This window comes from Triturus cristatus, chromosome 4_1 (assembly GCF_964204655.1).
Source record: "Triturus cristatus chromosome 4_1, aTriCri1.1, whole genome shotgun sequence".
In the NCBI taxonomy this organism is placed as follows: Eukaryota; Metazoa; Chordata; class Amphibia; order Caudata; family Salamandridae; genus Triturus; species Triturus cristatus.
Window position 1 is genome coordinate 133,576,940 of NC_140585.1, and position 11,264 is coordinate 133,588,203.

An 11,264-nucleotide genomic window follows, 5' to 3' on the forward strand; every position below is an offset into this window, starting at 1 on the left:
GCTGAAAGCCTGTCACCACCTCTAGAAACAAGATTCACACCAATCTAATTCAAATCATTTTTTCCAAAGGAATATGTTGTGGCCGGTCGAAAATGCATCTCACAAAAATAGGCATTTAAAAATCTACTTTGCAGTTTCAGAACACTAACATGACTGTGAAGTGTACACAAGTAAAACGGGACCGTTTCAAAGTACCTAATCCCTCATAAACTTCTGAGAGGAAGCATGTAATAAATCTACCTAATTTTCTGGAAAAGAAAGAGGGGAGGGAGGATTTCTGTTATCACCTCAGATGGGACTTGAACCCACAATCCCTGGCTTAGGAGGCCAGTGCCTTATCCATTAGGCCACTGAGGCACACATGCATAGCTCTTTTCTAGAGGCAATATTTAAATGTATTCTATGGTCAGACACTGGTGTGTGCACACAGGGCATTTCTCACTTCTCTCTATAAGTAAACTTCCCATTTTCATCCTCTTCCATCCCCGACTTTAACGCTCTCTTCTATGCTATAATGGAGACTTTGCAATTTTAGCAAGTGGAGAGAAATTGGAGAACCACTTTCGACTCCTCACTTCTTCTTCACTTACTTCTTTTCTCAATATACTGGGCTTAGAAAATGGTATCAAGCCATCCTTATCATCAGTAGGACACGGAAAGAGGCACTAAGTCTCCTAACCAAGTTCAACCACACTCTGCAACTTAACCATTGCACTACAAATTAGGCAACGGGGGCATCAGCAAAGGCAGCCAATGTGCCGATCCTTTATACATTTTGTGTAGTACTTTTCTTACTCGGAGGCAAAATCAGCACTTTAACTGCCCAAATCATACAGATTTTACACATGTACCACTCTATGCACACATAGGCACACACCTTGCAGTTCTTCTACACACACTTAAGCTAAAAACCCATTCTGTCACGTCAAAATTCTGCAAACCTATTACATATTCAGTGCGTCGGCATAGAAGCACTTTTTAATGCCACTAAAATGCACAAGTAGTTAGACTGAAGATGCAACCTGAATGAGTTTACAGTATGCACTCCACTTTATTAATGATTAGTAATGAGAAAGTGAGGACTACAAGAGTATTGGAAAATACTTTTTCCGCTCTGAATGTAAAGCAGATTGTGTGACCATTGGCCAAAAACGACCACGAAGGGACTCGAACCCTCAATCTTCTGATCCGAAGTCATACGCCTTATCCATTAGGCCACACGGTCATCCATTCACCTGAGATGATTTTTATCATGTAGGTGGTATGCATGGATGGAGAACATATTATTGAAAGGTATTCAGGTTTACATCCCATAGTGTTCTTTCAGCTCTTTTCGCTGGAAGCACTTTTTTGGAATCTATATATTGAGAATTTTATGAGTACGATATGCTTTTGTTTTCCTTTTTCCATACAAACCTCTTTCCTCATGAGTTTAAAGCTCATTTGTATGCTCTACATAGCTCTGGACGTTTCCAGACGTGGAGTAAAACTGTTTTGAAAGTAGTACAAATTGCTCCTTCCCGCAAATGCTAATTTTTCACACTCACATAGGTTGTATAAGTTTTATGAATCCTGGCTTGACCTATTCAAGTAGCTGAAAGCCTGTCACCACCTCTAGAAACAAGATTCACACCAATCTAATTCAAATCATTTTTTCCAAAAGAATATGTTCTGGCCGGTCGAAAATGCATCTCACAAAAATAGGCATTTAAAAATCTACTTTGCAGTTTCAGAACACTAACATGACTGTGAAGTGTACACAAGTAAAACGGGACATTTTCAAAGTACCTAATCTCTCATAAACTTCTGAGAGGAAGCGTGTAATAAATCTACCTAATTTTCTGGAAAAAATAGAGGGAGGATTTTTGTTATCACCTCAGATGGCACTCGAACCCACAATCTCTGGCTTAGGAGGCCAGTGCCTTATCCATTAAGCCACTGAGGCACACATGCATAGCTATTTTCTAGAGGCATTATTTAAATGGATTCTATGGTCAGACACCGGTGTGTGCACACAGGGCATTTCTCACTTCTCTCTATAAGTAAACTTCCCATTTTCATCCTCTTCCATCCCCGACTTTAACGCTCTCTTCTATGCTATAATGGAGACTTTGCAATTTTAGCAAGTGGAGAGAAATTGGAGAACCACTTTCGACTCCACACTTCTTCTTCACTTACTTCTTTTCTCAATATACTGGGCTTAGAAAATGGTATCAAGCCATCCTTATCATCAGCAGGACACGGAAAGAGGCACCAAGTCTCCTAACCAAGTTCAACCACACTCTGCAACTTAACCATTGCACTACAAATTAGGCAACAGGGGCATCAGCAAAGGCAGCCAATGTGCCGATCCTTTATACATTTTTTGTAGTACTTTTCTTACTCGGAGGCAAAATCAGCACTTTAACTGCCCAAATCATACAGACTTTACACATGTAGCACTCTATGCACACATAGGCACACACCTTGCAGTTCTTCTACACACACTTAAGCTAAAAACCCATTCTGTCACGTCAAAATTCTGCAAACCTATTACATTTTCAGTGCGTCGGCATAGAAGCACTTTTTAATGCCACTAAAATGCACAAGTAGTTAGACTGAAGATGCAACCTGAATGAGTTTACAGTATGTACTCCACTTTATTAATGATTAGTAATGAGAAAGTGAGGACTACAAGAGTATTGGAAAATACTTTTTCCACTCTGAATGTAAAGCAGATTGTGTGATCATTGGCCAAAAACGGCCACGAACGGACTCGAACCCTCAATCTTCTGATCCGAAGTCAGACGCCTTATCCATTAGGCCACGCGGTCATCCGTTCACCTGAGATGATTTTTATCATGTAGGTGGTATGCATAGATGGAGAACATATTATTGAAAGGTATTCAGGTTTACATCCCATAGTGTTCTTTCAGCTCTTTTCGCTGGAAGCACTTTTTTGGAATCTATATATTGAGTATTTTATGAGTACGATATGCTTTTGTTTTCCTTTTTGCATACAAACCTCTTTCCTCATGAGTTTAAAGCTCATTTGTATTCTCTACATAGCTCTGGAAGTTTCCAGACGTGGAGTGAAACTGTTTTGAAAGTAGTACAAATTGCTCCTTCCTGCATATGCTAATTTTTCACACTCACATAGGTTGTATACGTTTTATGAATCCTGGCTTGACCTATTCAAGTAGCTGAAAGCCTGTCACCACCTCTAGAAACAAGATTCACACCAATCCAATTCATATCATTTTTTCCCAAGGAATATGTTCTGGCCGGTCGAAAATGCATCTCACAAAAATAGGCATTTAAAAATATACTTTGCAGTTTCAGAACACTAACATGACTGTGAAGTGTACACAAGTAAAATGGGACCGTTTCAAAGTACCTAATCCCTCATAAACTTGTGAGAGGAAGCATGTAATAAATCTACCTAATTTTCTGGAAAAGAAAGAGGGTGGATTTTTGTTATCACCTCAGATGGGACTCGAACCCACAATCCCCGGCTTAGGAGGTCAGTGCCTTATCCATTAGGCCACTGAGGCACACATGCATAGCTCTTTTCTAGAGGCATTATTTAAATGTATGCTATGGTCAGACACAGGTGTGTGCATACAGGGTATTTCTCACTTCTCTCTATAAGTAAACTTCCCATTTTCATCCTCTTCCATCCCCGACTTTAACGCTCTCTTCTATGCTATAATGGAGACTTTGCAATTTTAGCAAATGGAGAGAAATTGGAGAACCACTTTCGACTCCACACTTCTTCTTCACTTACTTCTTTTCTCAATATACTGGGCTTAGAAAATGGTATCAAGCCATCCTTATCATCAGTAGGACACGGAAAGAGGCACTAAGTCTCCTAACCAAGTTCAACCACACTCTGCAACTTAACCATTGCACTACAAATTAGGCAACGGGGGCATCAGCAAAGGCAGCCAATGTGCCGATCCTTTATACATTTTGTGTAGTACTTTTCTTACTCGGAGGCAAAATCAGCACTTTAACTGCCCAAATCATACAGATTTTACCAATGAAGCACTCTATGCACACATAGGCACACACCTTGCAGTTCTTCTACACACACTTAAGCTAAAAACCCATTCTGTCACGTCAAAATTCTGCAAACCTATTACATATTCAGTGCGTCGGCATAGAAGCACTTTTTAATGCCACTAAAATGCACAAGTAGTTAGACTGAAGATGCAACCTGAATGAGTTTACAGTATGCACTCCACTTTATTAATGATTAGTAATGAGAAAGTGAGGACTACAAGAGTATTGGAAAATACTTTTTCCACTCTGAATGTAAAGCAGATTGTGTGACCGTTGGCCAAAAACGACCACGAAGGGACTCGAACCCTCAATCTTCTGATCCGAAGTCATACGCCTTCTCCATTAGGCCACGCGGTCATCCATTCACCTGAGATGAGTTTGATCATGTAGGTGGTATGCATGGATGGAGAACATATTATTGAAAGGTATTCAGGTTTACATCCCATAGTGTTCTTTCAGCTCTTTTCGCTGGAAGCACTTTTTTGGAATCTATATATTGAGAATTTTATGAGTACGATATGCTTTTGTTTTCCTTTTTGCATACAAACCTCTTTCCTCATGAGTTTAAAGCTCATTTGTATGCTCTACATAGCTCTGGACGTTTCCAGACGTGGAGTGAAACTGTTTTGAAAGTAGTACAAATTGCTCCTTCCTGCATATGCAAATTTTTCACACTCACATAGGTTGTATAAGTTTTATGAATCCTGGCTTGACCTATTCAAGTAGTTGAAAGCCTGTCACCACCTCTAGAAACAAGATTCACACCAATCCAGTTCATATCATTTTTTCCAAAGGAATATGTTCTGGCCGGTCGAAAATGCATCTCACAAAAATAGGCATTTAAAAATCTACTTTGCAATTTCAGAACACTAACATGACTGTGAAGTGTACACAAGTAAAATGGGCCCGTTTCAAAGTACCTAATCCCTCATAAACTTCTGAGAGGAAGCATGAAATAAATCTACCTAATTTTCTGGAAAAGAAAGAGGGAGGATTTTTGTTATCACCTCAGATGGGACTTGAACACACAATCCCTGGCTTAGGAGGCCAGTGCCTTATCCATTAGGCCACTGAGGCACACATGCTTAGCTCTTTTCTAGAGGCAATATTTAAATGTATTCTATGGTCAGACACCGGTGTGTGCACACAGGGCATTTCTCACTTCTCTCTATAAGTAAACTTCCCATTTTCATCCTCTTCCATCCCCGACTTTAACGCTCTCTTCTATGCTATAATGGAGACTTTGCAATTTTAGCAAGTGGAGAGAAATTGGAGAACCACTTTCGACTCCACACTTCTTCTTCACTTACTTCTTTTCTCAATATACTGGGCTTAGAAAATGGTATCAAGCCATCCTTATCATCAGTAGGACACGGAAAGAGGCACTAAGTCTCCTAACCAAGTTCAACCACACTCTGCAACTTAACCATTGCACTACAAATTAGGCAACGGGGGCATCAGCAAAGGCAGCCAATGTGCCGATCCTTTATACATTTTGTGTAGTACTTTTCTTACTCGGAGGCAAAATCAGCACTTTAACTGCCCAAATCATACACATTTTACACATGTACCACTCTATGCACACATAGGCACACACCTTGCAGTTCTTCTACACACACTTAAGCTAAAAACCCATTCTGTCACGTCAAAATTCTGCAAACCTATTACATATTCAGTGCGTCGGCATAGAAGCACTTTTTAATGCCACTAAAATGCACAAGTAGTTAGACTGAAGATGCAACCTGAATGAGTTTACAGTATGCACTCCACTTTATTAATGATTAGTAATGAGAAAGTGAGGACTACAAGAGTATTGGAAAATACTTTTTCTGCTCTGAATGTAAAGCAGATTGTGTGACCATTGGCCAAAAACGACCACGAAGGGACTCGAACCCTCAATCTTCTGATCCGAAGTCATACGTCTTATCCATTAGGCCACGCGGTCATCCATTCACCTGAGATGATTTTTATCATGTAGGTGGTATGCATGGATGGAGAACATATTATTGAAAGGTATTCAGGTTTACATCCCATAGTGTTCTTTCAGCTCTTTTCGCTGGAAGCACTTTTTTGGAATCTATATATTGAGAATTTTATGAGTACGATATGATTTTGTTTTCCTTTTTCCATACAAACCTCTTTCCCCATGAGTTTAAAGCTCATTTGTATGCTCTACATAGCTCTAGACGTTTCCAGACGTGGAGTGAAACTGTTTTGAAAGTAGTACAAATTGCTCCTTCCTGCATATGCTAATTTTTCACACTCACATAGGTTGTATAAGTTTTATGAATCCTGGCTTGACCTATTCAAGTAGCTGAAAGCCTGTCACCACCTCTAGAAACAAGATTCACACCAATCCAATTCAAATCATTTTTTCCAAAGGAATATGTTCTGGCCGGTCGAAAATGCATCTCACAAAAATAGGCATTTAAAAATCTACTTTGCAGTTTCAGAACACTAACATGACTGTGAAGTGTACACAAGTAAAACGGGACCGTTTCAAAGTACCTAATCCCTCATAAACTTCTGAGAGGAAGCATGTAATAAATCTACCTAATTTTCTGGGAAAGAAAGAGGGTGGATTTTTGTTATCACCTCAGATGGGACTCGAACCCACAATCCTTGGCTTAGGAGGCCAGTGCCTTATCCATTAGGCCACTGAGACACATGCATAGCTCTTTTCTAGAGGCATTATTTAAATGTATTCTATGGTCAGACACCGGTGTGTGCACACAGGGCATTTCTCACTTCTCTCTAGAAGTAAACTTCCCATTTTCATCCTCTTCCATCCCCGACTTTAACGCTCTCTTCTATGCTATAATGGAGACTTTGCAATTTTAGCTAGTGGAGAGAAATTGGAGAACCACTTTCGACTCCACACTTCTTCTTCACTTACTTCTTTTCTCAATATACTGGGCTTAGAAAATGGTATCAAGCCATCCTTATCATCAGCAGGACACGGAAAGAGGCACCAAGTCTCCTAACCAAGTTCAACCACACTCTGCAACTTAACCATTGCACTACAAATTAGGCAACGGGGGCATCAGCAAAGGCAGCCAATGTGCCGATCCTTTATACATTTTGTGTAGTACTTTTCTTACTCGGAGGCAAAATCAGCACTTTAACTGCCCAAATCATACAGATTTTACCAATGAAGCACTCTATGCACACATAGGCACACACCTTGCAGTTCTTCTACACACACTTAAGCTAAAAACCCATTCTGTCACGTCAAAATTCTGCAAACCTATTACATATTCAGTGCGTCGGCATAGAAGCACTTTTTAATGCCACTAAAATGCACAAGTAGTTAGACTGAAGATGCAACCTGAATGAGTTTACAGTATGCACTCCACTTTATTAATGATTAGTAATGAGAAAGTGAGGACTACAAGAGTATTGGAAAATACTTTTTCCACTCTGAATGTAAAGCAGATTGTGTGACCATTGGCCAAAAACGACCACGAAGGGACTCGAACCCTCAATCTTCTGATCCGAAGTCATACGCCTTATCCATTAGGCCACGCGGTCATCCATTCACCTGAGATGATTTTGATCATGTAGGTGGTATGCATGGATGGAGAACATATTATTGAAAGGTATTCAGGTTTACATCCCATAGTGTTCTTTCAGCTCTTTTCGCTGGAAGCACTTTTTTGGAATCTATATATTGAGAATTTTATGAGTACAATATGCTTTTGTTTTCCTTTTTGCATACAAACCTCTTTCCTCATGAGTTTAAAGCTCATTTGTATGCTCTACATAGCTCTGGACGTTTCCAGACGTGGAGTGAAACTGTTTTGAAAGTAGTACAAATTGCTCCTTCCTGCATATGCTAATTTTTCACACTCACATAGGTTGTATAAGTTTTATGAATCCTGGCTTGACCTATTCAAGTAGCTGAAAGCCTGTCACCACCTCTAGAAACAAGATTCACACCAATCCAATTCATATCATTTTTTCCAAAGGAATATGTTCTGGCGGGTCGAAAATGCATCTCACAAAAATAGGCATTTAAAAATCTACTTTGCAGTTTCAGAACACTAACATGACTGTGAAGTGTACACAAGTAAAATGGGACCGTTTCAAAGTACCTAATCCCTCATGAACTTCTGAGAGGAAGCATGAAATAAATCTACCTAATTTTCTGGAAAAGAAAGATGGAGGATTTTTGTTATCACCTCAGATGGGACTTGAACCCACAATCCCTGGCTTAGGAGGCCAGTGCCTTATCCATTAGGCCACTGAGGCACACATGCATAGCTCTTTTCTAGAGGCAATATTTAAATGTATTCTATGGTCAGACACCGGTGTGTGCACACAGGGCATTTCTCACTTCTCTCTATAAGTAAACTTCCCATTTTCATCCTCTTCCATCCCCGACTTTAACGCTCTCTTCTATGCTATAATGGAGACTTTGCAATTTTAGCAAGTGGAGAGAAATTGGAGAACCACTTTCGACTCCACACTTCTTCTTCACTTACTTCTTTTCTCAATATACTGGGCTTAGAAAATGGTATCAAGCCATCCTTATCATCAGTAGGACACGGAAAGAGGCACTAAGTCTCCTAACCAAGTTCAACCACACTCTGCAACTTAACCATTGCACTACAAATTAGGCAACGGGGGCATCAGCAAAGGCAGCCAATGTGCCGATCCTTTCTACATTTTGTGTAGTACTTTTCTTACTCGGAAGCAAAATCAGCACTTTAACTGCCCAAATCATACAGATTTTACACATATACCACTCTATGCACACATAGGCACACACCTTGCAGTTCTTCTACACACACTTAAGCTAAAAACCCATTCTGTCACGTCAAAATTCTGCAAACCTATTACATATTCAGTGCGTCGGCATAGAAGCACTTTTTAATGCCACTAAAATGCACAAGTAGTTAGACTGAAGATGCAACCTGAATGAGTTTACAGTATGCACTCCACTTTATTAATGATTAGTAATGAGAAAGTGAGGACTACAAGAGTATTGGAAAATACTTTTTCTGCTCTGAATGTAAAGCAGATTGTGTGACCATTGGCCAAAAACGACAACGAAGGGACTCGAACCCTCAATATTCTGATCCAAAGTCATACGTCTTATCCATTAGGCCACGCGGTCTTCCATTCACCTGAGATGATTTTTATCATGTAGGTGGTATGCATGGATGGAGAACATATTATTGAAAGGTATTCAGGTTTACATCCCATAGTGTTCTTTCAGCTCTTTTCGCTGGAAGCACTTTTTTGGAATCTATATATTGAGAATTTTATGAGTACGATATGCTTTTGTTTTCCTTTTTCCATACAAACCTCTTTCCTCATGAGTTTAAAGCTCATTTGTATGCTCTACATAGCTCTGGACGTTTCCAGACGTGGAGTGAAACTGTTTTGAAAGTAGTACAAATTGCTCCTTCCAGCATATGCTACTTTTTCACACTCACATAGGTTGTATAAGTTTTATGAATCCTGGCTTGACCTATTCAAGTAGCTGAAAGCCTGTCACCACCTCTAGAAACAAGATTCACACCAATCCAATTCAAATCATTTTTTCCAAAGGAATATGTTCTGGCCGGTCGAAAATGCATCTCACAAAAATAGGCATTTAAAAATCTACTTTGCAGTTTCAGAACACTAACATGACTGTGAAGTGTACACAAGTAAAATGGGACCGTTTCAAAGTACCTAATCCCTCTTAAACTTCTGAGAGGAAGCATGTAATAAATCTACCTAATTTTCTGGGAAAGAAAGAGGGTGGATTTTTGTTATCACCTCAGATGGGACTCGAACCCACAATCCCTGGCTTAGGAGGCCAGTGCCTTATCCATTAGGCCACTGAGACACACATGCATAGCTCTTTTCTAGAGGCATTATTTAAATGTATTCTATGGTCAGACACCGGTGTGTGCACACAGGGCATTTCTCACTTCTCTCTAGAAGTAAACTTCCCATTTTCATCCTCTTCCATCCCCGACTTTAACGCTCTCTTCTATGCTATAATGGAGACTTTGCAATTTTAGCAAGTGGAGAGAAATTGGAGAACCACTTTCGACTCCACACTTCTTCTTCACTTACTTCTTTTCTCAATATACTGGGCTTAGAAAATGGTATCAAGCCATCCTTATCATCAGTAGGACACGGAAAGAGGCACTAAGTCTCCTAACCACGTTCAACCACACTCTGCAACTTAACCATTGCACTACAAATTAGGCAACGGGGGCATCAGCAAAGGCAGCCAATGTGCCGATCCTTTATACATTTTGTGTAGTACTTTTCTTACTCGGAGGCAAAATCAGCACTTTAACTGCCCAAATCATACAGATTTTACACATGTACCACTCTATGCAGACATAGGCACACACCTTGCAGTTCTTCTACACACACTTAAGCTAAAAACCCATTCTGTCACGTCAAAATTCTGCAAACCTATTACATATTCAGTGCGTCGGCATAGAAGCACTTTTTAATGCCACTAAAATGCACAAGTAGTTAGACTGAAGATGCAACCTGAATGAGTTTACAGTATGTACTCCACTTTATTAATGATTAGTAATGAGAAAGTGAGGACTACAAGAGTATTGGAAAAGACTTTTTCCACTCTGAATGTAAAGCAGATTGTGTGACCATTGGCCAAAAACGACCACGAAGGGACTCGAACCCTCAATCTTCTGATCCGAAATCAGACGCCTTATCCATTAGGCCACGCGGTCATCCGGTCACCTGAGATGATTTTGATCATGTATGTGGTATGCATGAATGGAGAACATATTATTGAAAGGTATTCAGGTTTACATCCCATAGTGTTCTTTCAGCTCTTTTCGCTGGAAGCACTTTTTTGGAATCTATATATTGAGTATTTTATGAGTACGATATGCTTTTGTTTTCCTTTATGCATACAAACCTCTTTCCTCATGAGTTTAAAGCTCATTTGTATTCTCTACATAGCTCTGGAAGTTTCCAGACGTGGAGTGAAACTGTTTTGAAAGTAGTACACATTGATCCTTCCTGCATATGCTAATTTTTCACAATCACATAGTTTGTATAAGTTTTATGAATCCTGGCTTGACCTATTCAAGTAGCTGAAAGCCTGTCACCACCTCTAGAAGCAAGATTCACACCAATCCAATTCAAATCATTTTTTCCAAAATAATATGTTCTGGCCGGTCGAAAATGCATCTCACAAAAATAGGCATTTAAAAATCTACTTTGCAGTTTCAGAACAC

General features: G+C 39.7%; 3 non-coding genes across 3 annotated transcripts; all 3 read right to left on the reverse strand.

Moving 5' to 3' along the window:
• Nucleotides 1-284: 284 nt before the first annotated feature.
• On the reverse strand, nt 285-357 carry TRNAR-CCU (transfer RNA arginine (anticodon CCU)). Its single transcript has one exon. It is a non-coding gene; the product is annotated as a tRNA-Arg (tRNA).
• Nucleotides 358-8,222: 7,865 nt separating this feature from the next.
• Nucleotides 8,223-8,295, reverse strand: TRNAR-CCU (transfer RNA arginine (anticodon CCU)). The gene has a single exon. It is a non-coding gene; the product is annotated as a tRNA-Arg (tRNA).
• Nucleotides 8,296-10,678: 2,383 nt separating this feature from the next.
• On the reverse strand, nt 10,679-10,751 carry TRNAR-UCG (transfer RNA arginine (anticodon UCG)). Its single transcript has one exon. It is a non-coding gene; the product is annotated as a tRNA-Arg (tRNA).
• Nucleotides 10,752-11,264: the final 513 nt, after the last annotated feature.